At 50.3% G+C, this 27,588-nt stretch overlaps 1 long non-coding RNA gene across 1 annotated transcript; it reads left to right on the top strand.

Moving 5' to 3' along the window:
* The first annotated feature begins 1,665 nt into the window (after positions 1–1,665).
* LOC123370819 lies at positions 1,666–27,588 on the top strand. Its single transcript, XR_006579573.1, has 3 exons — positions 1,666–1,961; positions 10,462–10,558; positions 27,374–27,588. It is a non-coding gene; the product is annotated as an uncharacterized LOC123370819 (long non-coding RNA).

The raw sequence follows: 27,588 nt of genomic DNA, 5'->3' as shown, positions 1-27,588 counted from the left end.
GCCGCTGCCTTTCTGCCAGGGAGATTTCTTTGAGTTCAGACAAACGCTTCGAATATGAATTTAAGCGAAACTCTAAACCCAGGGCCTGCAGCTAAGCTCCTAAATCTACTGAGTTCAGGGGAGCTGCAGCAGCTCATGGAAGGGGGCGGCAATTCGGCGGCGGGTCCCTCAGTCCCTCTCGGAGGGAAGGACTGGATGCCGAATTGCTGCCAAAGAACGAAGCGGCACAGTAGAGCAGCCACCAAAGTGCCGCCGATCGTGGCTTTCCCCCCGCCCCCAAAAAAGCTGGGTCCGGCCCTGTTAGGAAGGCAGCAAGCTGGTCCTTGGTCTCAGAAAGGTTGAGGAACATGGCACTAAACCACCCCTTCTAGCAGCGGCCTTCCCCGCCTGTGTGAATGCTGCAAGACACCTGCTGTCCCTCCTGGGGCCGCGCAGGGTGGGGCAGGGCGGGGGCGGAGGAGGCCAAAGAGCACCTGGAAGACGTGAGACGGCTCTTCCCCACTCTGGGAAGCCCTGTGGAGGGGAAGGGGGCACAGGGGAAGGGCTCCAGGTTTTTGCTTACAGGACTTGGCTTGTGCACAGCGTTTGGCACCGGGCTGGGCAGGGGAAGTGTCAGGGGTGCAGAATGACTTGGTTTTTGCTCACATTGGTCTGGGGAGAGCTGAGTGCCAGGGTGCAGCAGGAGTAAGCAGACCCGGCTGGGAGAGCAGAGCGCCCAGAGCCCCTTCTGAGTGAGGGAAGGCTCTGGCTAGCCTGGCTGACTCAGCCCTGTGGCTAGCAGGCTGCTCTCCTCCCACCTCTGAAGGGGGGAAGGAAAACACTGAGTGGTTCGTCTGTGGCACCACCGGGTGTCCTGTTCACAGCGCTGTCCGCTCCTCTGGGAGCCACTTTTTGGTCCGGGGTGGCTGGATCAACGGCTGTTGCCAGAGGATAAATGTGGAGTCGAGTGATTCCCGCGGGGCTGTTTCCTTGCTGAAGGGCTCTAGCCTTGTGAAGGAAGTGGGCTCTCTCCCTGTGTGAGAGCAAGTGTTTGAATCCTGGGGAGGGAGGATCTCCCCTAGGGACAAAGGAATCGCTGGGGATGGGAAGGCAGGTCAGGCTGGAGCATAGACACTGAAGGGCTGGGGTCTCTGACTAGCACGGTCTGGAAACAAAGTCACGTGTGCGCTTCCTGATGACGCTGGGGCTAATGCTAATTATTCCAGCCGCATGTCATGGAGAAGGCCCCTGCTGCAGGCTCTCCCCCTCGCTAGCACAGGCAGGAGCCGAGGCCTGGCAGAGCCTGGGGGTTGCTGCTGTGATTTCGGTTAATATTTCACTCGGGGATGTTTGTTTTAACCTCCCACGGCAGGTGTGTAAATGCAGACAGCAAAAGGGCCCTAGTCTCTGTCTGTGGGCTGCTGCCCCAGTCCCAGAGCCTGCGCTTATCAGGCTTCGGCTGCATTCCTTGGGCTTTAATGTTTTCAGTTGTCTCCTGTGACAGCCAGGTTCAAGGTTCTTAAATTCACCCCGTCCCCAAGCGCTCACAGATAGCTGGGCTCTGCACCGGGTGCAGCCCTGAGAGCACTCAGCGTTAGCTGGGAACGTTTCCCTCCCGCTGGGCTTAGGGTTTGCGACTTGAAATGTTCTGTGAGGGAAGAAAGGCTTAAACAAGTGAGTGGCAAAGCCAGGCTTGAGGGGCTGAGAGCCTGGCCCCATCCAGGCCAAGTTTTGCAACACACCACTCCTGTTTTCCTGCTGGAAGCTGCTGTTAGGGAGTGGAGTACTGGCTACCCCTCAGCCCCCACTCTCTGGAAGGTGTCCTGTATCTTCCAGCCTGTATTAACACCAAGAGACACTAATAAATCACCCGCTTTGCGGCCACGGAGCGAGGGGCCCTTCTGACGCAGGCTCCTGCAGTCTCTTCTGAAGAAGCTGTTCCACTAAATGACTAACTAGGGACTGGGTCTCCCACCTGCCAGGTGAGTGCTCTAACCACAGGCTACAAAGTCATTCTCTGTCTCTCTGGCCTAGCGGTTTGCACACTTTCCAGAGAGGATTCGAACCGGGGTCTCCTACCTTTCTCCCCTGCAGGGATATTGACCCTGGGTCTCCCCCATCCTGGGTGAGTGCTCAAACCACTGGGCTGATGGTGTAGGGATATTAAAGAAGGTTTATATTAGACATGGTTTATATGAAAAATGACTTATTGTTAATTGATGCCTCATAACTAAAGGTTTATGTTAAAAGTAAATTTGTGATTCTAACCTGCAAGCCACCAGCTGTGTCTGTGTGAAGCCTGCTCAAAGAAATACTTTGTATAAAACTTGTTAAACATTAATTAACTCTAAGTAAGCCAAGACAGTAAAATAGATGTGATTAAGATAGAGAATGTATGTGACTGAATGATTAGGGAGTTACCAGTCTGAAGAATTCAGTGTTGGCTGAAGAAGGTGTCAAGTGGGATCAACCAGATGACCCACCACACCTCAAAGGAAGGAAAAACAAGCATCTGACAGAATGGAGCCAGCCATCTGCTGATTGATTTAGCAACAGCAGAATGAGGCAACTCCTATGAACTAACATAGGGAAAAATCCCTATAAAACTGGACTCTAAAGATTGAGGACTTTGAGTCTATGGTTCTGATACCAACCTCCAGGAGCATCAGATGCATCTGACACAGACTCGGCTCCATCCTCATGACCAAGGTACCTGGCCAGTAACTTGGCATGAGCAACATCTAGGCTGGTAACTATAACATCTATACAGAACCTGAATGAATGATTGTGTGAATGAATATGTGTGTGTGTATAAGGAATAAGTAGTAATAGAAACAAGTAGGAAAACATTGTCTTTTGTTTTGTTATGGTATTTACAATAAATGTGGCATCTTTGCCTTATCCCTCTTAATAAGATCCTGCTGGTTTTTATTATATTGGTACAACATTTTGGTGGAGAATAGCGAAAGGGGGATTATTGGTATTTTTGCCTCACTTATTGTAAACCATTCTGTGTGCACACAACCGGCTCTACAGAGCACGGTTCTATTCCTGGTTAACCAAAACTGCTGGCCCCCGTGTGGGTAGCAGGAAAATAAAGAGCTCATAAGATTTTTAACAAAACCTGCTGGCCCCCGGGTGGGTAGTAGGAAAGAAAATATTGTTAACAAAAACCTGCTGGCCCCCGGGTGGGTAGTAGGAAAAATAAAATTGTTAACAAAACCTGCTGGCCCCCGGGTGGGTAGTAGGAAAAGTAAAATTGTTAACAAAAACCTGCTGGCCCCCGGGTGGGTAGTAGGAAAAGTAAAATTGTTAACAAAAACTGCTGGCCCCCGGGTGGGTAGTAGGAAAATTGTTAACTAAATCTGTTGGCCTCCGTGAAGGTAGCAGAAAAAGAAAAATAAATATATATATATATATATCAGGAGCAACAAGAGGGTCCCAGGGACCAGACAGTGCTGCTCGCTGAACAAAATTTAAAATGTTTAAGAAAAGGCAAGGGAAAACAGTCCCAGAGGAAGAAATGAAGTCAAAAGTAGCTTCTACCTCACCTTTTATTAAAGAGAGAACGTCTTTTCAGCAAATTCTCCAAAGATATGGGCACAGTCCTTGGACTGAACAAGACCTTGCAGATATCTGCACCATTTTGGACCTAGAGGATAGATTGGCCCAATATATCCTCATATGCAAACCCCCAAATGCAGTAAAAAGAGATGCTGCAGGGATCTGGCTGCTGTGGAAGGCTTGTAATGACAGCTACCTCCACCTAGCAGCCTGTAAAGAGGAGAATATAGCTCTAAAAGAAAAACTATCCCAATTGGAAAAAGGGGTAGAAAATTGGAAAGTAATGGCTCATTGGGAAAAAGAGGCTTGGGACCCCCGAAAAACATGGGAAGAAAATATGTGAAACAACCATTGTAAGCTGCTCTTTTAGGAATTAAGGGTTATAGTGCTTAATATTTATCAGTTTGGTTGTTTTTTTTGTTGTGGTTGGTTGTTGTTCACAACTGTTGGGAAAATGTAAAAACAAACAAAAAAAAACTGCATTAAGATTTACAAGCCTCTGCTGCAAAAGCAGAGAAATAAAAATGTATGTAGTACTCAAACCCAGTTAGATGCCCTTAAGGTTGGGTACAGAGAGTTAAAACAGCACTCTCAAATCCTACAGCAGCAGTAACATCAGAAGAAGGAACATTTGAGACCCCAGAAGGGGCAGGTTTTTGGGACCTCTCTGGAGAGTGGGAAGGGGAATATTTGGGTAAATTCTTCCTCCCAGGGCCAGAATGCCATTGCAACAGTAACAACAGTGCCTGCTTCTGCCTCAGACCTCCAGGCCGTGGCAAAGTGGCTGGGAATTTTAAAATGAATTTTTTTTTTGCAACACTTAATTAGCATTTGTGCAGCCCCAAGTACCAAACACACTGTGGCAGAGACTAAGCAGGGTCTGCCAGGTGGAAGCACTGTGCTAATTTATTTCTAAGCTTTTATCTTTCAGGCTCTAAAACCAAAACATCAGAAGAGCTGGTACCAGCTGAAGAGTTATAAAATACCATGGTTATAGTGTCGCGACAAAGTCTGTGTTCAGTGTTCTGTGTTGCATGTTCTCTGTTGCATGTTCTGTGTCTGTCTCTAGTGGTGTCCTGTGCTAGCATTGGGTCCAGAAAAAATATACTACACTAGACAGAGCAAATGTCTCTCTACTTCCCCCATGTCCATCCAACTTATCAATCACCACTTGTGTCCAAAAAACTTTGGTCCCTAGTGCATCAGGTTTATTTTTTGTTAGGTTTTCCACACTTTTCTCTATGCACTCTGGTTCTACTTCCCCAAGTCCTAAAGGGTAGTTCTTGCCCCCCCCATAACCTGTAAGACCTTGACCCATAATTGCAGGGCCCCATCTTTCAGGTCCCCAAAAACCTCTTAAGTACAACTGTTAAAAATAGGGAATTCTGCAACATTTTAGCAAATAAATGTTAAAGTCCAAATCAGCTTAACCCTGCATAACAACTGCGGTCCTCGAACAAAATCTTATTTGTTGTGTGTGCTTAAAAAGGTCCTAACCTCAGTAACTTTTATTGTTTGATGGCTATTGCAGCATCAAATGTACCCAATTATTGTAATGGTTATGGTTTTATTGTATTCCCAATTATTATAACTATAATTGTTTGGATTTGTGATTAGGTTATATCTGGTCTTTAGTCAATTGTAATGGTTTTAGTTATATTCACCTGGTTATAATTGTTTGGTTTGTTTACAACAAATCACCTGTGCCCTACCATGACAACAACTACTGTAATGATCATAGATCAAGGGGCAGAGTGTTAGCAGCCCCCAGTAGATAAATGTAAATGCAATGTCAAATTACAACTTATCATTGGTATAACATATTCTCTGGATGGTCCCCAACCACTACTGGCATCCTATCAGTAATGCTACATCCCTTAATAGTTGTCTTAGTATTAAATTGTATTTGTATTATTGAAATGTTTAGCATGTGCTTTTGGCACAACCCATGTTGCCTCACAGTACCTTCTTTTAAACAGGTTACATAGAAAGTGACACTAACAAGTATATGTATATCGTAGTGTCAAAAGGGGGATTATGTAGGGATATTAAAGAAGGTTTATATTAGACATGGTTTATATGAAAAATGACTTATTGTTAATTGATGCCTCATAACTAAAGGTTTATGTTAAAAGTAAATTTGTGATTCTAACCTGCAAGCCACCAGCTGTGTCTGTGTGAAGCCTGCTCAAAGAAATACTTTGTATAAAACTTGTTAAACATTAATTAACTCTAAGTAAGCCAAGACAGTAAAATAGATGTGATTAAGATAGAGAATGTATGTGACTGAATGATTAGGGATTTACCAGTCTGAAGAATTCAGTGTTGGCTGAAGAAGGTGTCAAGTGGGATCAACCAGATGACCCACCACACCTCAAAGGAAGGAAAAACAAGCATCTGACAGAATGGAGCCAGCCATCTGCTGATTGATTTAGCAACAGCAGAATGAGGCAACTCCTATGAACTAACATAGGGAAAAATCCCTATAAAACTGGACTCTAAAGATTGAGGACTTTGAGTCTATGGTTCTGATACCAACCTCCAGGAGCATCAGATGCATCTGACACAGACTCGGCTCCATCCTCATGACCAAGGTACCTGGCCAGTAACTTGGCATGAGCAACATCTAGGCTGGTAACTATAACATCTATACAGAACCTGAATGAATGATTGTGTGAATGAATATGTGTGTGTGTATAAGGAATAAGTAGTAATAGAAACAAGTAGGAAAACATTGTCTTTTGTTTTGTTATGGTATTTACAATAAATGTGGCATCTTTGCCTTATCCCTCTTAATAAGATCCTGCTGGTTTTTATTATATTGGTACAACAATGGTCCTAAGGGAGGTACCACCAGCCCCTCCGTGTGTGAGACCCACCAGCCCTGAGAGCCAGGCAGGGGCCGGCACTGCCCAGACAGGAAAACGTGAATGCTAGGGATCAGCGCGGGTGAGGAAGGAGAACAGGACACTGCTGCCAACCCCCACAGGTCTGCCCAGTTCAGCACTTGCCTACGTGTCCTTCCCCATGGAACGTGGCCCTGGGAGACATTACTCACCCAGCTGACGACTGGGTTTTCACTTCTCTCTCAGAAACATTCCTGAAGTTTTAATTAGAACTTGAGAGGGGCAAAGAAAAGCCGCCGCTGGCTGCCCGGGGCTCCCTTTCCCTTGTGCTTCCTTACAAGGAAAACCGATTAAAGCACTGAGCAGCCAGCTGAGACAGCAGAGAAACCTCCAGGGGCAGGCACCGTAGTGCTCTGGTCTGGCCGGGGCTGTGGAAAGGAGGAACGAAGAGCCCCAGGATTAGCCTGGCGCAGGAAGGACAATTCCGCCAGGGAATTATTACTGCCAGTGATTATTAGTTCCCAATGCCCCAAGCAGGATCAGGGCCCAGCATGCACACCTAGTGAGAGACAGTCCCTCCTGTCCTGGAGCCCTCCTAGCTCTGTAGAGGGAGGGGGAGCAGGGCAGGCCTTAGGGTCTGTCACTGCAGAATTATCTGTCTACACTCATTAACCCCTCTCCGGTCAGCCTAGCTCATGGAGCGCGGCCACGTTGCACAACGACACTGGAGCGGCAGGGTGCTCGGGCTGCATCCCCGTGGCATTCCTCGCTCCAGCAGCACCTGCCCCACCACGGGCATCTCACGGCCTTGACTTTAAAGCCCTGCCTCTCGTGAGCTAGAGATGGCTGCCGGGGAGACAGTCAAGTCATCCCTTGAGCTAACACAGCAGCGAAGACAAGCCCTGAAAAGCAACGTGCCCGTGGTGAGGACAAGCCCCCGCCTCGCTGGTTGCATTGCTGTGTGTCCCAAGCCAGGTGCCATCTGACGGGGTGGGCAGAAGGAAACAATCACTTTATCCAGGCTGTATTTGCAGCATACCCGTGTTCCACGCTCCTCTGTATTGCTTTACCTTTGAGAATAAATGCGCAGGCGGCAGGGTATGCTGCAGTTCCCTGCCTAAGTATCAGGAGCTGGCTGAGTTCTTGTGGCCTTGGGGGATCAGCTGGCCTCACTTACCAACCCCCCCCTCCCCCGCCCCGCCCTCTGAAGCTCTTTAAAGATCTTTCAGGCCATTTGGAAATGGTATTTCCTGAATCTGGAGCATGTCAGAGCCACGCACCAGCAGCCAGGCAGGTGAGCAAAGGGAGCCCGCTGAAAGGCAGCGATGGGGCCTTTTTCCAAGGGAGGGGTTGTTAGCTGGGCTCCCCACACAGGGATGGAAAGGGGGAGTTGGATTTCTTTTGCTTTGCTCCCACTGGGTGCAGGACACTTCCCCTCTGAGATCTGTAGGTGCCGAACAGCTGCTGCTAGCACGTGGTGCTGTGGTACATGCGTCTCAGGTATTTTCCTCGGTGTGAATAACGTCTCACCCCGCTGGTGAGCGGCAGGTCTGGCTAGCAGCATCCCGGGAGCAGGGCTCTCTTTGTTTTGCAGTGGAAGGCAGGCTGGGCTCAGGCACGATGTGTGGGGCAGAGATGGGATGTTCATTAGTTAGATGATCTGCCTCAGTATCATAGAGGGCTGGGTCGCGGTATTATCTGCGGCCCACTCAGCCCCCCAGCCTGTTGCAGGGCTAGCAATGCACTGGCCTTGCTCCCTTCCCCCAGGCTTTGGGAGGACCCCTGTATCCTCCTGTCAGGAGGTGGGATTTCTGCCCCCTGCAGGAAGAGCCCTGGGACTCGCCCCATAGCTGCTGGACCTCAGGGCCTCCCCTGGCTGTGAGCCGTGACCCAGAACCCGGGACTGCACAGGCGTGGCGCTGTGTTATCAATTGCTGTCAGTTTCTGCAGGGCTGGTGAGGGAAGGCAGCACAAGCCCATCACCCTGGCCTCCTCCCGACCCCCCACCCCACCCCAGCACAGAGCCTGGGCCATGCCAAGGGGTGCCAGAAGGATCCTGGAGCAGAACTTATCCACTCTGGTGCTGGGCTGGGCTGCTGCCTCAGTTTCCCCTCTTTCCCCAATCAATCAGCCCTTATTATGCTGGTGTCCTGCCACTAACTTTCCCCTTTCTGGGAGTCTGCTGCATTGGCACAGCTCACAGCACATCTTCCCCCAGCTTCCTAGGTGGCTCACACCTCTGTCCTGCCCCGGCTGCCGCTTTCCTCCTCGCAGGGCTCTGTTTTGGAGAGTTTCTCAGCCTAGGCCATCTCGCCGGCCTGCTCCTACCTGTTCATCTCACTCGTCAATAGCTTGCGCAGTCCCAGGCCTGTGTTCCCTAGAATCTCTCCCCTGACTGACCTCACGCTGCACCTGGTTCCCCATCCCATGGCCTTGTCTTCATTCCCTCCACTCGGAGAGGAGAGCTAAGCCCCCATCAAAGGGCCAGCTCCCCCTGTGACCCAGCCTGGGAAGCAGGAGATAAAACATTCCCACGCCTGTTCTCCTTCAGCCCCTTTCCCGCCCCGCCCGCCCGCAGCCAGGAGGGCTCTTCCCGGGGTGGCTGTGTTCTGGGAGAGGTGGTCCCAAAGGTTACCGCTTCCCCGCCTCACTCAGTCCCCAATATTCCCTTTGAAGTCTGCCTGCAGTGTAAAAACAACTTGCCTTCAAAGGAGCCACTGGAGGCTCGGTTCAAAGAAGTGCGGCTCTCTCACGCGCCCGCCGCAAACCCTAGCAGCCTGTCTCCGCCACACTGAAGCGGAGGCATTTCTGAAAGGTATTCTCCGGGGTGGGCGGTGTGAGGAGCTAGCCTCTGAACCAGCGTGCTGCCCTATGGCGCGACAACAGCCAGCGTCTAAGCTCTGGGCCCCTCTTCCCCGGCTGGAGCAGAGGAAACGCTCTGGAATGTCGCCGTCTTCCGCGGGTCCGTTCTGAGCCAGCGATGTGGGGATTGGCTTTCGCTTGGCCACGGGCCACGGCCTCTTCCAGTTTTCCTGCTTTGTTTTTAGCAGTCGGCGAGGAACTCTTTCGGAGGCAGGAAACCTCGGTCAGTTCCAGGCACGGCTGGGAATGGAGGCTGCTAGAGAAGTGCAGAGAGACGGGGAGAGAGCAAAGACCTCCGTCCCGTTTGAATCGATGACGTTCTTGAGGCATATTTTAGCCTCGCATTGAAGTCTCGTTTATGTAGGAAGTTCACACAGGAAAATAATGTCGCGGGTGTCCAGGTTTAGACCACTGCCTGTCGTGCTGACCACTGTACTCCCCCGGCTGTCTGGCATCTGTTGTCTCTTGTCTGACACCCAGATTGTACACTGAAGGTGGGAGGGGCCATATTTTTATTCCATGTTTGTGCAGCACCGAGCACAGCGGGCTCCTGGTCCGTGGCCCTGGTGCCTACCTGCGATGGTGCTAATAAACAGCTGTGCCCTCACTACCCAGAGGCCGACAGGAGTGTTCTAATGAGCGGACCGTTCCTGGGGCAATAGCAGGGGGCCCTGGATCCTGTGTGGCACGTTTGGGAAATGCGTTTCCTCGGTTTACATGATGCATCCAGCCATTCTCTAAGAGTACAGACAGGATTACACCAAAGCACGTGTCACAGTGACGGTCAACGCAACCATCATGGATGCAGGAAATAACTAGCCAAATTCCCCAGCCCAGTGGAACCCTCCCTCCCTCCGCAGGCGAGACCCATGTGGGGAGAAGGCCTTGCTGTATGCCCAGAAAGACAATCGACTTGGACTGTGTCAGGCCCCTGGGAGGAATGAACGGCAAAGCAGAGGCATTAAAATCTGGGGTCTGCCAGCGGTGCTAAAAGGGAATTGCTCATACAGATGACTGGGGGCAGGGAATGAGTGGAAGGTTATGGTACTAGGGAGCCGGGCCGGGTAGCGGTGCCAGGGAAGAGGCGGGGCTGGAGGAGATGGGGGAACCCCTGGGGAACCCCAACGTGCTCTGCGGCACCCTGCCAGCCAGTTTTCCCACTCCGGGCCCTGCACACCTCCTGCCTCCTTTGACCCTGCTATCCCATCAGCTCTGCAGGCGTTTCCTGGGGCTGCCTATGCACCGCATCCCTGAACAGCTGCCACCGTGGGACCCGCGCTCGCTCCAGTTCCATCGCTGGAGTTATGGTGAGTGAGCATCCCCCATCCCTCCTCCCCACCTGAATCGCCCAAGGTTGTATGGCGCCAGGTTGGATGCTGAAGCTTGGTGGGATTGGGAGGTGTGTTACGTTACCCAAGGTTAGGATGCTTTAAGGGCATGAGAACCCAACCTCTCTGGGGAAATGCCCCAGATGAGTGCTGCTGAACCCTGGGAATTCCAGAAAGTGAGAGGCCACCAGCCAGGAAATTAACATTTACTGTCTTCCTGGAAAAGCCCCTTTCCCTGTTAGGGGACTGGGAATCCCAGTGCAGGGCCTAATGACCCTCCATGAGATAGGGTAAGAAAATGCGGCTTGTTCTCCAAGATGTGTATTGCACGTGTTGGAGAGACTCTCGGATCATCTCCTGGTCAGCTTGGCCCTTTCTGAGACAGAGGGCCCAGGTCTGTCTTCAGAGCCCAGGAGCCACTCCCACTCCGCTGAGGCTGCCTGTGGATTCAAAGCTCCCATGTGTCTGAGGCTGGGATGGATTGGCTCCACCCATACGATTTCCTTCACATCGGCTCGCACTCTGCCTCTCCCCTGCTCCCTCAGGCAGGGCAATACAGAGATCTTGCATCTTAGCAGGGTGCCCTTGCTTGAAGACACGTTTTATCCTTGCTGAGTGTAATACCCTGCATGCGGAAGGGTTTCAAGTGTTCTGTTTACTGAACGGAGCTGATGCTCTGCATGGCTGTTCCCTCTTCCTCCTGCCAGCCCTGCCTGTCAGCAAGCCCGGGGGGTGAGCTCCCCGCAGAAAGTGTGTGTGGCATCCCGCATCCCGGAGGGAGCGGCTGAACAGGAGAGGCTTGGGTCTCAACGCTACTAGCGCGTCTCAGACTCTGCCCAGCTTGGCGAGTTTCCAGGGCCTGCTTTCTCACGAGGAGAGCCGTGTCGTGAGACGTGCCACTTGGAGCCTGCTGGCGGCTTTCCAAAGAAATCAGGCTGGGAGTGATTCCTGGGCCCTACCCCCTTCCTGAGCATGGCTGAGAAAGGCGAACCATGGAGTCGCAGGAAAACGTGCCTCTAGAGATGAAGGGAGCGAAGGAAAAGCTGGGGAAATGCAGTTAATAGTAGCCCAGGCTAAGCACATAGAGATGTGTTCACACCAGGCGACATAGCTACTTTTCTCAGTTCTGCATGGGAGAATGGTGCCTTTTGAGATTTCAGAGTTAATCACCCAGACGTGCTGAGCATTTGCATATTGCAAACAAGCTTGGGAGAGCTTTCAGGAGCTACCCCATGCTGCTTACTAAGCTTTTGGAGTGCGGTTGGATTGCACTCCTCTGCCTGCCGAGCGCCTTGAGTAACATCAGTATCTGCAGCAAGTCTCTGCTGTGGCAGCCCCCCCGTCCCAGACAGACTGGCTGTCATGCCAAGCAAGCCTGTGAGCAGGTGGACATAGGAGTGTTAGGAACTAGCTTATATGACCAAATCTTTAAAGTTGGCAGGAGCAGGCGCAGGAGCAGCAGGGGCTGCAACATCCAACAAGCTCCTTCTCAGGCATCCTCACCAATGGTAACAGTTCTACAGTGACGCCAGATTATGCTACTGATTGTGCCTGCCCCACTCCCTGGAAGGCCTGCTGGCTACACGGGGCTTTTTGCAAGTCACAGATGGGCCTGCACAGTCATTACTGCTGGTGGAGATGTGTGAGAAGGGAAGGACCCAGCTTAACTCTCAGATCCCAAGTTGTGCTGGTGGTAAAAAATCCATCGTTTTACTTGTTAGTTGGAGCCACTGGCACAGACGAAATAGCTCAGCCACCCGAGTGATGGGTGACTGTGAAAACTAGCCACATTGACACAAAAGTGTTTTCACAGTGTCACATGGCGGTGTAGTTCCCTGGGTGAAAGGCCGCATGGGGTCACCGCCTGGGTGCAGAGCCGAGCCCCAGGAGCAAGTGATGCAGGGTGAGGACGCGCGAGGGGGAGGATGGATGCTATTTCGCAGCGTTCGAAAGCGCAAAGCCTGCGCGGCGCAGAAGTGTCCCTGCCAGTAGCTGTGTGTGAGAGAGCGGCCGGCTGGCACTGCCCCCTATTTGTCCCGCATGCATTCGAAGTTGTTTTAGTGGCCTGGGCTGCCGGATTCCCAGCTCCACTCTCACTCATTCGCGAACCTCTTGCAGCTCTCCCTCTTGGCGAGTGCTGTTTCCCTAAGAATGTGGTTCTACGTCTTTGTAGCTCCCCGCTCTTTGATGTGGTGTGCAGCCTCTCTGGAGACAGGCGCATGGGTGCTGGTTTTAAAGGGCTGAGCAAGTCCTTGCCTTTTCCCCTTTCACTTGCCGGGAGTACTGAGCAACCCGCGTCGCTACGGCTCCTTCGCCTCCTGCTGTGCTCAGGTGCCAACAAGTGAGGACAGGGCCGTGCATGATTGGTTCAGAATGACTTTCCTGTCTTCTTCATGTTTAATTCTGAGCAAGAATGAGGAAACTGGAGAACTGGGTTGTGAAAAACTTTGGACACAGCAGCTTTGGACACAAATATTTATTCTGAATCAAAAGCCTCCTCCCCCATCCCTCCCTCCCCGGGAGCTCAGGGCATTGCACAAACTTTCAGGAGTTAGGAGCCAGAGCGGGCTCGGCTTCCTCCTGGGAGCAAAACCAACAGGGTCAGAGCCTTAGTCTCACAACAACCCCATCCAGCAGGTCCATAGCACTGTCCCTGTTGTAAAGGTGAGGAAACTCAGGTCCAGGTCACCACTGCCTTGGACTTTGTGCATTTATGCCAGTGCCGGATAGGCATGGAAGTGTCACATTTCATCCCACTTTACATTGGTGTAAGTGGCTGCGCTTGGCCCAGGGCATCGGTGGGTTGGGCCCGAGTCCGGTATCATTCATGTCCGTTTTATGCCACTGGCCTCAGTGGCCTCGCTCCCGGTTAGACCCGTGTATGTGGGGTTCGGAGCAGAGACTCGGAGCGCCTCGGCCAGCACCGCAGGAGCCGCGGATGGCAGCGCATGTCTGTGGACTAGGATGTGTTGAGTTCTCCCTGTGCTTGGAACCCCTGCCTGTCGTCACTCACTTGGCAACATTGGATACAATTTGCCATTTCCCGAGAGCTTAGCCACGCTGTTCACTTGTCACTTGAGGTGAAGCCCCCCTTCCTCTGCTGGTGAGAATTGCTCACAGCACTCCACCAGGGCGGGTGACAGGAGACACGGACCCTCCGAACAGGAATGCAGCAAGAAGCAAATAAACCTCTTCAGAGCAAACCCTGCTTCATCTGCACAAACAACAGTGACACCCTCCCCATAGGCTGTTACCTGGGAACTTCAGGAGATGTTCGTGGTGCGGCTCAGGCCTTGACCTGACCTGACCCTTCAAGTTCCTCTCCCCTCGACCCAGATGGATGGTCACTTGAAAGCTAATTTTATTTCAGAGTTATGCTGTCTTCATAAAAACGTGACTCGATAATTCCTGAGTCCTCGGTAAGGGGGAGGAGAGGGTTTCATGCCCTGCTCATCAGCAAAGCTGCCTTAAAACACTCTGCAGCGTTGGTTGGACCCCTAACAAAACTGGCGTGAGCTGCTTGCTGGGCAGCTTGAAAGGGAAGAGCAGGAGAGATGTAATCAGCACCCGGGGAAGAGCCTGGCTGCTAGACAACTCCATTGTTAGTCTGCCATTCACATCGCTAGCTGGGAACGGGAGCCAACCCTGCCCGGGCCCACACCGCTGCTGCCAAGGAAGGCTGAGGAAACATTATTGGATCATCCTGTTTCCTGAGGAAGTGAAAGAAGCAGCTTCCTCCTTGTAATCAGGCAAAGATCCTGCCCCTTGACTTTCATAAGGCCTTCGGGGGCTTGCGAGCCCAAAGCCTGTGAAATGTTGTTGGTTACAATCTAGTGCAGGGGTCAGCAATCTTTCAGCAGTGCTGTGCCGAGTCTTCGTTTATTCACTCTAATTTAAGATTTCGCGTGCCAGTAATACATTTTAACATTTTTAGAAGGTCTCTTTCTAGAAGTCTATAACATATAACTAAACTATCATTGTATGTAAAGTAAATAAGGTTTTTAAAATGTTTGAAAAGCTTCATTTAAAACTAAATTAAAATGCAGAGCCCCCCAGACCGGTGGCCAGGACCGGGGCAGTGTGAGTGCCACTGAAAATCAGCTCATGTGCCGCCTTCGGCACCCGTGCCATAGGTTGCCTCCCCCGATCTAGCGTCACACGAAAGTGCCTCTGCCTTCAATCTGGCCTTGGCTTTAGTCTTCATTCAAAAGCCAAAGGATGGCAAAGGTTCAAGGTCAGCTTCCCACATGTCACTTCAGTAGGAACCCGCTCTGGGCTGTGGGTCACAGCACTATCCGTTAGGTACCCAGAGCCAGGCAGAGAGAGTCCCTGCTGCAGAGAGCTCATAGGCTTGCGTGACTCCAAGGCAACATAAAATAGCATTTTCAAGCATGCCGAAGCTTCCCCGATGCCGAAGGTGGAGGAGTCATTCCCGACTCGAGCAGACATCTCTGCGCTTGCTTTGATGGAGTGAGCACACTACAACCACACACTCAATAAGGGGCTCCGCAGTCTAGCAGAGAAAGATGTACCATGCTCCAATGGCTGGGAATTGAAGCTAGACTGGAAATAAGATACCTTTTGCACAGTGAGGGGAATTAACTAGGGGACCAACTTGCCAATGGTCCTGGTGGATTCTCCATCACTGGTCGTTTTTAAAACAAGATGGGATGTGTCTCTAACAGATCAGCTCTAGGAACTGTCTTGGGGCAGTTCTCTGGTCTGTGCTCTCCAGGAGGTCAGACGGGATGGTTGCAGTCGGCCCTTCTGGCCTTGGAGTCTATGAATCTATGGAAAATAAAAGTGTAGTCATGGCGGCATGGGCAGCAGGAAGGGCTAGCTGCCCCAATACGAGCCCGTTCCAGCCCCTAGGAATGCACTCGGGTGGCTAGCCTTTCCCACCCTCCATGCAGCCAAGACTGTGCTGCTGTTTTTAGCACACTGGCTTGATCAGAGCTAGTGCAGGCCTGGCTCCCCGAGCCAGAAATCACACCGCCAGCTCCGGTGCAGACAGACGCTCTGGAACTTAAGAGCCTAAATCCCATGTTCAAAAGTGATTCCAGGCCAGATTCTGAATGGTATTGAGGTGCCTAACAAGGCAGATGCATGTGGCTTACAACCGTGCCTAAATCCCATTGGTTTCAGACTTCCTAGCCATGTTAGCACTCCCTTGGCCCAGCAGGTGTGAACCACCAAGCCTGAGTGCGAGTCCTCCTTGTTCCTGCTGCCAGACTTTGCCATCAGCCTGTTTTGTTAGTTTACACGGTGAGGCAGCTTTAGACTCTATGCCCCAACCCTGCAAACCGCTACGCACGTGGGGGACATGTCCCATTGAGGCCAGTGCAACTTTTCCCAGGAGGAAAGTTCCCGAGTTGGGACTAGGACTCGGCTGGTTTCAGTGGACATCACTCCACTGAGGTCAATGCACTCTGGGGATTTACAGCAGCTGAGGAGCCGGCCTTTTATTTTACTTTTTTTTTTTAAATGAAAACAGAACGTGCAGAATGTTGTCAAATGCACCCGGCAAGATGGGATCTTGAAGGGGAGTCCACACATGTGTGCTCCCCAAGGGCTCTTCTGGGCTCACTGGGCTGTGGGTTTCAGTGGGACACGTACATTCGCCCCCGTGCAATTTTCTAAAGCTTTGGCATAACGGGCCAGACTTGCAGAAGAGCTCAAAGCGCTGGGTGCATGCTGAGTGGCGAGCTGTAATGCTGGCAGCACCAAGTCCCGAGCAGAAAGGGGTTTGACTTTATAGCCTCTGGCTTGGCTGGTTTGGACACAAAAGTCCTGCATCTTGGCAGGGGGTTAGACTAGATGGTCCTCGGGGTCCCTGCTAACCCTGTGGTTCTAGGGTTCTAGGATGGTGCAAAACATTACGATCTCGCCCCCTTCAGTCGCCCATCAGAGCAGCATCGCATGCTCCTTGGCCACGTCGCTAGGGTGGACAAAACCATCCCAGCCCCCACACCCTCAAGCTCTCCATCGACGTGCAAAGGGGTGCACGCCTGACCGGACCTGGCACCCCCTGCAGGGCTGCCCCAGAGATCTGTGGATTCATAGGACTGAGCCAGATCTGGGAACTTCACAACACGATGCCTGGTGCAACCCCGTCACCCGTAGTCACTCTGGCTGGCGCAGTGGTCCCGTGGCTGTAGCACTGTTATGAAAATCTGGCCACCCGTGCTGCTGCACACGTTTAAATAACCCCTCTGTTTGTAGTGAGGAGTGGAAATCATTCTTTCAGTCACAGCAAAGACCCCAGACAGAGTTCCCAGCACTGAGGAGCTGTGGTGCCCTGTTCACTGTACCTTGTTCCTTCTTCCTATCAGTCAGCAACACTCCCTTCTTGTTCCCCTCTTTCTCTGCCTCTTCCATGTAGCTCCCTCCTTCTGGACCGCAGCACCAGGGATCACCTCTGTCCTGCTGTGCTCGTGGGATGCCAGCCTTGTGCACCTGCTGACCTCCCTCTCCCGGCCGGTGGGTGTGACCCGTACATCTGTTTCTGTGCAGGGATGTAGCTGTTTGCTCCCATCATTAACGTTCCACCAGCCAGGGCATTCAGAGCCGTTGTGTCTGGCCCTGGCTGCAGGCACACCCCCGCCCCCTTTGCTATGCGTGTCTGTAGCAGGGGAAGAGGATGCACCCTTTGTGGTGGGCTAGGAAGGGAAGCTGATACCGGCCATGCCGATCGATGGTGCAGCTGCTGCCTGTTGATTAACACCGGAGCGCTCTGACCACATCCTTCGCAGGCTCTAACCGCTGCAGCACAAGGACCCGCCTGATTGTTTCCTTTACAAATTGAGCGCAGGTTTCATCCGTCAATCAGACTCGCTAGACATTCAAATCTAACCAAGAGGCGCCCGCCCGTTGCAGCCTGTGTGCCCTGGTGACGGGTGCTGAACAAACACACCAGCGGCGTGACTGGCATGTGGCTTGCCAGAAGCTCTGGCTTCACTTCAGCTCCCTGTCCAGCAGGGAAGCCAGGAGCTGTAGGCACAGGAAGGAAGATCGGGTCTCTAAAGCGCTGCACATCTTCCCTTAGTTCCACGCTGCTGGTCCTTTAGCAAAGAGAAAACGAGTAGGGTTTTGAATGTGCATAGAATGAGAATGGATCTGTGTGAAATTTACATCCATTTGCTTCCGTGCCTGAGGCCTGACAGGGGGGAGGGGGTCTCACTTTTGGCCCCTGCCTAGGAGGATCTGAGTCCTAAACACGTAGCAGGAAGCCAGGCGGCTGGGGCAAGGAAGGCTCAAGCCAGATGCCCTGCAGTGGCGCAGCGAGAGCGGCCAGAGTTGCTTTGGCGTGATACTGTAGCCCTGATCCTAATAGCGTTCCTTGTCCAGTGTTAGCAGAAAGCCCCCCGTCTGTGTCTGTTTCCCACTGTCCTTGCTCTGCCCCGCTCTGTCCCCCACCATCTTTGTATTCCTGACAATGCTGGGTGTGGCTCACAGCAGACAGCCTCCGTTACCGCCCCTTTGGGCGCTAGAGAGACGCCTGCTCGGCAGCTGTGCGGCGCTCTGAGGCCGCAGTCGGTGAAAGGAGCTACCGGGTGAACCGAACGCTCACTCCCGCACACACGCCCGGCGTCCAAACGTGGGCCGAGCTCTGCCGGATGCTGCTGGCCTTGGCAGGGCTGCATGTCTCACGGCACGACGTGAGCGTCTGGCAGCTCCAGCACCAGTTTGCAGAGCTGGCTGGGAGCAGATGTCAGGGGTGGGGGGTGTGCTGGAAGGACCTTACAGCTGCAGATGGGCTGTGGCGCCCTTATCGGGCTGGCTAGGGGAGGGAACTCACCTAAGAGAGGTGGCTTGTGGGTGGGGGAAATAATCTTTCCGAGACTCCCTATGGACCCGTGCAGTATCCGAGGTGTGCAGAGCAGAGCCCCAGTTCTGTGCTCCTTCTTCTCTGCATTCAGCCTGCACAGCTGCGCTGCTGTGTGCATTTAGACATGCAGCTAGACAGATGAGCAAAGGCATGAGCCCACAGGGCCTCGTCTACACTCAAAAGCTGATGTTGCTGGACTGGCAAAGTGTAGCCTATGAGCCCCCGGGGGCCCTGGGAAGGGAACAGAAGCTGACCTCTCTCCCCTTGCTATAATACTTACCCCTTTTTGGCCCTCATGATTAGCCAAGATGTGGGATCTAGTGGTTTGGTTCCGTTAGGAGGAGTAATTGATGATGGAGACGGATATTTCTTTGATGCAATCCTGTTTGCTTATACAGCATGTACAAAGTCCTGGCTCCCTGAAAACAAGAGGGGTCAGACAACAGGAAACAGTGTCATGGCTCCTAGTTCCAAGTCTCTTTCCAGCCAGCACTCTGCCCAAAATGCTCTCTCTCTCCCCAGGCTTTTTCTCAGGGCCCCATTCACAATGCTTGTGCTGGCTGTAGCCTTGTCTTTTCTCTCCACCGATCAATGCCCCAGCCCAGATGTTTACTACATTAGTCCCTAGGAAAACCCCTGGGGCATGTGATTCAGCTTCCACTCAGGTCTTGCCCTCGGCCTTTGGGTGGCTTTCATTGTTTCAGTGACCTGGTTCCATAAAGGAGCTCAATTGTTTTTCACGCTTACCCTGAATGAAGGGCAGGTGTTACAACCACCAGCTTCAATGAAGTTTAACCCAACCCATAACACTACCATTAATCTATGACAGCTGTCCCTGCATCCCAGTCCTTAAGGACCCCTCTCTCCTATCATTGGGCCATCCTGGTTGTTTTGGGTTTTAATTTTAGAAAATGGCCCCCTTAATCTTGGAGTTTTCCAAGAGGACGTCCCTGAGAGGTTCCCCAGGGTACAATCTGGACTGCTGAACAGCTGTGTCCCCTCAGTTCGCCAACCTGGGGGTGCCTTTTACACTGCTTCTCTATGAAAGTAACCACTCCTGGGCTGCCCACACACAGCCTGTAAATCACTCCCAGCTGTATTATATGAGCGGTATAGCCAGCCACTTCTGAATTATATTACAGAGCGACACCAGCGAATTCCCAGTCCCCAGAAATGTGTGTCATCTTGTACTGCCCAGCTCTCTCCTTTTGGACAATACAAGCTCATAGAAAGTCTGTCATTTCAATAACAGAATCATAGAATCATAGAATCATAGAATCCAAGATCAGACGGGACCAATATGATCATCCAGTCTGACCTCCTGCAAGATGCAGGCCACATTAGCCGATCCCCCCACTCCTTTAGCAAGCGACCCCTGCCCCATGCTTCGGAGGAAGGCGAAAAACCTCCAGGGCCACAGCCAATCTACCCTGGAGGAAAATTCCTTCCCGACCCCAAATATGGCGGTCAGCTGAACCCCGAGCATGCGGGCAAGACTCTCCAGCCATACCCTCTGGAAAAAGGTTAAGAATGTCATATCATTGACCCATTGTACTATTTACCAGTGTGGCACTTAATTAACCTATTGACTAAGCCCGGTATCCTATCATACCATCTCCTCCATAAACTTATCTAGCTTAGTCTTGAAGTCATGGAGGTCCTTCGCCCCCACTGTTTCCCTCGGTAGGCTGTTCCAGTATTGCACTCCCCTGATAGTTAGAAACCTTCGTCTAATTTCAAGCCTAAATTTCCTAACTGACAATTTATATCCGTTTGTCCTCGTGTCCACATTAGCACTGAGCTGAAATAATTCCTCTCCTTCCCTGGTATTTATCCCTCTGATATATTTAAAGAGTGCAATCATATCTCCTCTTATCCTTCTTTTGGTTAGGGAAAACAAACCGAGCTCCTCAAGTCTCCTTTCATACGACAGGCCTTCCATTCCTCGGACCATTCTAGTGGCCCTTCTTTGTACCTGTTCCAGTTTGAATTCATCCTTCTTAAACATGGGAGACCAAAACTGCACACAATACTCCAGATGAGGTCTCACCAACGCCTTATATAACGGGACTAGCACCTCCTTATCCCTACTAGAAATACCTCGCCTAATGCATCCCAAGACCGCATTTGCTTTCTTAACGGCCACATCGCATTGCCTGCTCATATTCATCCTACGATCAACCAGGACTCCTAGGTCCTTCTCCTCCTCCGTTACTTCCAACTGGTGCGTACCTAGCTTATAACTAAAATTCTTGTTAGTCATCCCTAAATGCATAACCTTACACTTCTCACTATTGAATTTCATCCTGTTACGAATACTCCAGTTTACAAGGTCATCCAAATCTCCCTGGAGGATATCCCGATCCTTTTCCGAATTGGCAATACCTCCCAACTTGGTGTCGTCCGCAAACTTTATCAGAAAGTGATATGCACAAATCTTATTATCCCAAATGGAGGCTCCTAAGCACTTCAATCCAAACACACACTGGTTCAGATAAAACAAGTTTATTAACTACAGAAAGATAGATTGAAGTGATAACAAGCAAGTCAGAATTGGTTACAAAGAAATAAAAGGTAAAACACAAATGAATACCTAATTTAACAAGCTAAGTGATTTCAAAGCAAAAACTCTCTCACCACCTGCTGCATCAGTCTCACTGGCTGACCTCCTTTCAGACAGGATGTCCCTCTAGTCTAATGATGCTTCCTTTGTCCTTCACGTGTTGTCCATGCTGTGAGCAGAGATGAAAGGAGAGATCGTTTTTTTCCTCTGTTCTCACTTCTTATAGTTATTTTCCTCTTCAAAAATCATCTCCAGCTGGGGTTCAGGAGACAGGAAAATCTGTTTGCATGGGAACCTCTAACTCAGTGGTTCTCAAAATTTTGTACTGGTGACCCCTTTCGTACTGCAAGCCTCTGAGTGTGACCCCACCCCCTATAAATTAAAAACACTTTTTTATATACTTAACACCATTATAAATGCTGGAGGCAAAGCAGGGTTTGGGGTGGAGGCTGACAGCTCACGACCCCCCCCCCATGTAATAACTTGGTGACTCCCTGAAGGGTCCTGACCCCCAGTTTGAGAACCCCTGCTCTAACTGTTCCTTTGCCAACTGTTCCGTTGTCCCACTGCAAGGCATCTGGCGGCAGATTTCGGCATGAAGGAGTGCCGTGCCACACCTAGTCATAATGCATCGTGGTGCATTAAGCAGAACCCAAATGGGTCTGAAAATCAATCAGCTGACTTGAACCTTCCCCAGAATCAGATTTGGCAGGAGTAGACGATGCCAAGACACCAAGAGAAAGCCTGTTCTTTGATGTTTGTAGCCAGCCAGATCCAGAAAGTGTTGGGATAAAATCCAGGTTGAGGAGATTCCTAGGCTGGGGTCCAGGTTAAACAGATAGCATTTGGATTCTGACCCAGCGCTCTGCCCAGCATTAGTTGTACTGAGAGCTGGACAAACTCATCCATTCCCATGATCATAGGACTCAGCTCACCTTGACTTTCCTTCTGGTTCTCATGAGTTTCAGTATTTTTTAATGAAAGCTGAGAATCTTACCTAATCACATGGATTCAGGAGAAACGGTGATTCTTGCAATACAATTATTAGCGCTGGCAACATTGTAAAATACTTGTGCTTGGGGTTCCAGTTCTTGGAATTTTAAAAAACAGTCACCTTCATCCTCCCCAGAGAAACTCTGCCTTTGCCATGAGCCCCGGGACTCAGCCCATACTCTCATTTGCAAGAGAAAATCTTTTGCATGTTTTAAGATGCAACAGTAAATCTCTTCACTGTAAGGCTGGATTGCCTGGAGAACCACAGTTAACTCCAAGCTTGTAGCAGTGCAGGGAAGAGACTCATCATGGGTATGTCAAAATAGTATCAAGTTTACATGGAAATGCGCAAGAGGCACCAGAGATTTAACTTGTAATTCAGCTGCACGTACTCAAGGGAATCGAAACTTTGATGTCAGGAGATGGAGCAGTTTTTCTTTAATCTTTCTTTTTTCCAATCCCTTTATATGTGACTGGGGCCTTCTGAAACGCTCTGAGAATACATGATCTTCTAATGGTGTATGTAACACCAAACATTTACTGAGAGATTGGAGGGCAACAATACTTCACACTATTTTGTCAGTTTGTTTTGTGCCCTGATGTCCCCTGTAGTCACTCTGACGGTTCCCTCTCACTAGTTCCCCTGTTGTTCGTGTGGTCTTTCACATAGCAACAGAGAAGGAATGTGTGACTGTCAATAACAAAGATTGACAAGCGGGACGCAGGGAGAGGCGGGGCCTGGAGCTACTTGTACCTTATTTTGGAATGAGTTAGATTTTGGCTGGGTGGGGCCCCAGAACTTCGGCATTTCCTGCCTTTTGAGTGCTTCTCTTTGAGACATCAACTTACTGTCTGGTGTTAGAGGGTCACTGTGTTAATGACAGGGCCCCAGTCATCCTCTCCGCAGAAACAATCCGTACTGGGGACTCTGAATTTCCCCTCCTCCCCACCGCAGCTAGCAGAGGCCTGGCCTCAGGAGGCTGTCAGAGAGATGGAGGAAGTGCTGTTTGCTCCCTGAGCGCTCACCACAAACCAATGGATCTGGGCAAGAGGGAATCAGAGGAAGGATTCACCCCCCTAGCCGTTCCCTTCGGAGATGGGCTATCGGGACCTCTGCCGTCAGATATGGCCATACCCACCTGGGGGCTTCCATTGCATCAAGGCCATTCCTATCTTACAGGACAGGTGAACTATTGGACTGGAGCGGAGTTCCTCAAGGGTCGATCTTGGGACCAATCCTATTCGACATTTTCATTCATGATCTTGATGCAAAAAGTAAGAGTGTGTTAATGAAATTTGCTGATATACAAAGTACCATCAATACAGACGAGGATCAGAACATTATACAGGAAGATCTGGATGGCCTTGAAGCCTGGAGTGATGGAACTAGGATGAAATTCAATAGTACAAAGTATAAGGTTATGCACATAGGGTCCAATAACAAGAATTTCTGCTACAAGCTGGGAGCTCATCAGTTGGAAGTGACAGCGGAGAAGAGAGACCTGGGCGTGTGGGTCGGTCACAGGACGACTATGAGCCACCTTTGTGATGCAGCTGTGAAAAAGGCAAATATGATCCTAAGATATATCAGGTGAGGCATGTCCAGTAGAGAGAGCAAAGTCTTGATGAAATTGCACAAGGGCCTGGTAAGACCTCGTTTGGAATATGGGTACAATGCTGATCTCCCATGTTTAAGAAAGATGAATTCAGACTGGAACGGGTGCAGAGGAGAGCTACTAGGATGACTGGGGGAAGGGAGGCCTGTCTTACGGAGGAGACTCGAAGAGGTTGGTCTAGCAAAACGAAGGCTGAGGGGGGATATGATTTCTCTCTATAAATACATTGGGGTAAACACTAGGGAGGTGACGAGCTATTTAAGCTGAAGGACGGTGTTGGCCCAAGAACAAATGGATATTAACTGGCCATGAACAAACTCAGGCTGGCAATTAGAAGAAAGTTCAGAGGGGTGAGGCTCTGGAACAGCCTCCCAGCAGGAGCTGTAGAGGGCAAACAACTTGATTAGTTTTATGAACGAGCTGGACACATTTCTGAGGGCATTGTCTTATGGGGTTGCTTGTGATGGTGGGGGATGGGGCTCGGCATCCCTGAGGATCCTCTCTGGTTTCTCTTATGTTTCTAAATCTCATGTGTCTGTACTTCAGCCGGTCACCTGCAGGGGTCAGGGTGTCTTCTGATGTCAAATGTATTCTGGTGTCTTTTTGGTTTTTTTGGCCTCCGTCCTCTTAAGCATCAGGGATGGAGATAGGACACTGGATGGGTGTATGGAGTGGGAAGCTCTGAGGTGGCACCAAGCATCCTCTCTCTCTCAGGTGCCTGGCTGGCACTTCTAGCTCACATGCTTATGTCTCGCCATGTGTGGGGTGGGGAAGGAATTTCCCCCCAGGTCAGATTGGCAGTGATCTTGTGGGTTTTCACTTTCCTCTGCAGCGTGCTGGTGACTGGCCAGGATTATCCGTGTATCTCTCACTTTAATCTTTCTCTGCCCTCATGTTCTCTGCCTGTGGCACGCCACAGTCTAGTATCCTGTGGGCTGTAATGTTTTGGTCTCATTTCCATTGTGTGGGTTGCTGGTGGCGTTCATGGCCTGTGGTGTACAGGAGCTCAGACTAGATGGCTGGTGATTCCTTCTGGTCTTAAACTGTATGACTCTGGCAAATGTCCTTTGTGGATGGTGCCACGGAGTACGGCCATTCCCCGCCAAACAAACCCCCCTGAGTCAGCAGAGCCACAAACCCCCACAGGGGCCCAAGTTAGGCAGCAGGATGCTGCTATCTCTGTGCCTCTCCCCCCACAAACCTGTGCACAGCAGCCAATTTGGTCAGATATTTGTGTGTTTCCTGGCTCTCGTGTCTGGACAGGGAGCCGGTCATTCCCCAAGGGATGTGTCCACAGGAGGGAAACGGTCTGGAGTCTGTTCCCTTGACACGTGGTGAGCGGGGAATGTTCCTCAAGCAAATGTGTCAAATTAGCTCTGTCCGTTGCCAGCAGGAAGGTCAGCAATTCTCATTACAAGGCTTTTCCAACTGAATGTGCGTGTGTGTGTGTGCGCGCATGAACACACATAGCTGTGGGGGGGGGTCGCTTGGGGCGGTATCTGTGTGTCGCTAGTCTCTATATCAAAGGGTAGCTGTAAAATCATACTGTGTCAGAGCTTGTCTCCCCACATGCTTAGGAAAAGAAAACCACCATTGGGCTGATGTGAGGAAGTGCCAGAGCTTGTCCCAAATATCTTGGTCATCCTGTTACTCAAGCAATTCTCCTGGTCATTACTGTTTTATCCCACTTAATAGGAATGCACTTTGTATTTCTGTACACACGAGGGCATTATGTGAAGAGGGGAAAGGGCACCATCAAATCTCCGTGCTGACACATGGTCACTATAAATCGAGGGATTGAAAGGCCTTTTTTATGATTCCTTTTGAACTCTGGGAAATAGAGTCGCCCCTGTTCTGTGCGGGGGATTCCCCACCTCCCCCCATTCCAGTAAATCGCAGTTATACTGGTGGGGGGTGAGGGTGGTTAGCCTCCACAATGTCCCTATTATTCATTGACTGGGTAAGTAATTCGGGGCAATGAACCTTTTTCACATTCGAATTTTAAAAGTGCGACCGTTCAAATGATTGTACCATTACCATGTAGAAACACAACCCCATTGTCTAGTAATATGGAAAGATAGGTAGATAAGGAAACTGCTGACTACAGAGAGGTTTTCTTTTCTTTTCTTTTCTTTTCTTTTTTTTAATGGAGAAGGGCTGCTGACAGAGGGGTTCTGATCTGGCTCAGATAAAGGGATCATTGTTGCTTGCAGTCAGCACCACCCAGGTAGTCAGGCGTCCTCTTACGGGGTGTGTGAAAAATCCTTCAACAAGACCATTTTGTATGCAAGGTTTCTTCAGAATGGCTCCACATTTATTCTTTGTGCATAACAAACAATATGATTGTCTAACATTCATACAATACCTTCACCAGAGGATTGCAAAGCACTTTCCAAACTGTATCTCATATACAACTGGGGGACGGGTTCTGCCCTCGCCTCGCGACATAAATCAGCAGTAACTCCATGGATGTAGATGGAGCCACACTTCGAGATCACAATCAGGGCCGGTCACTTCACTTCCTCCATCGCTGAAATGCAGCCACCTTTCAAGTGTAAAGAAGCAATGCTCTGCAACGCTTCACACAGCTTTGAGCAGGAAGTAAAGGAGGTACCTTTGCCAAGGGGGATTTAGAACCAGCCAGGATGCCTGGGTTCAGAGCCGTCTCTTGCAGAAAGTACCACAGGTGGTCAGACAATTACCCCAGCAATACGGTGTCCCCTAATGCCAAGCTGGGGCATTGGTTCAATACACTTCTGTGTCACCAGTATGATGAAGCTCTCCTACGTCAGGGGTGACCAGAAATTGATGGCCATAGGATGGCTTTTTGTGGGCATTAGATGGGTGGGCTCCACCCAGTTCCTGCTGGTGACCACCCATCCCATGCCCATGAAAAGACACCGTATGAGGGCTCACAAACTATTTAAATCAGACTCCTGGGGTTCTGCTGACCACATCTAAAATTTCCAAAGGAGTCTACACCACAATTCAAAACGTTTTAGGAGTCCACAAATGAAAAAAGGTTGGAAACCGCTGCTTTAAATAGGTTGTGAGCCCTCTGGTGATGCTCCCTGTGTTGCATTGGTATGCGTTCACTGCTTCTGGAAGTGTGATTACAGTATGTGTAGACATACCCAAGGTAGCTTTAATTGTGCTAGCTCAGGTATCAATAGCAGTGAGGCCGCAGCAGCATGGACTTCAGCATGGGCTGGCTGCTCAAGTGTGTACCAGGGTCCCAGGGAAAGCTTGCATTGAAGTCTGTGATGGAGTGGCTTCACTGCTATTGGTGCTGGTTAGATTAAAGCTACTGCTGCAATCACACACGATGATAGTCTGTACCCCGATGTTCATCCCTTTTTCCAAGTCTGTGATAAATTTTGTGCAAAGTATTCCTTGTGAGGTGGTGTTTGAAAATTCATAGTTCGCTGATCATTATTGTCCTGGTAAAATATGTTTGGCAACATTGTATGTAAAGATATAAGATTCTACTATATAACATTACTGAGATATTCCAAGTTTAGAAACGCAGTCACAAACCAGTTCCTCAGAGACAAAAGGCAAACAGACGCCTCAGCCAGATGTCAACAAAATCAAATGGTTAAGTGGCCACTCTTTGACAGGAAAAAGTGTGTGAGTGAGAAATCTACATTTTGGCAAAGAAACAGCTGAAGGTTCCCATCCCCACAGACTTGCTGTCTCCTGAGCCTCAGTTGGAGATGATTTTCAAAGAAAAAGAGAACTATGAGAGAAGGCAACAGACACCCCAAAATATTTCTCCCTTCATCTCTACTTAGGGCATCTCTACTTGAAGGACAAAGGAAGCATCTTTGGACTAGGAAGGCATCTTGGCAGATTGAATTCAGCCAGTAAGACGTCTAGAACCTGTAGAGAGCAAAACTTTTGCTTTGAAATCACTTAGCTTGTTAAGTTAGGCGTTAGTTGAATTTTACCTTTTTATTTCTTTGTAACCAATTCTGACTTTTATGCCTCATTACTTGTAATCATTTAA

The sequence above is a fragment of the Mauremys mutica genome, chromosome 5 (genome assembly GCF_020497125.1).
Source record: "Mauremys mutica isolate MM-2020 ecotype Southern chromosome 5, ASM2049712v1, whole genome shotgun sequence".
NCBI classification, from domain to species: Eukaryota; Metazoa; Chordata; order Testudines; family Geoemydidae; genus Mauremys; species Mauremys mutica.
Note: the sequence above shows the minus strand (reverse complement) of the source record. Positions and strands in the feature narration are given on the sequence as shown.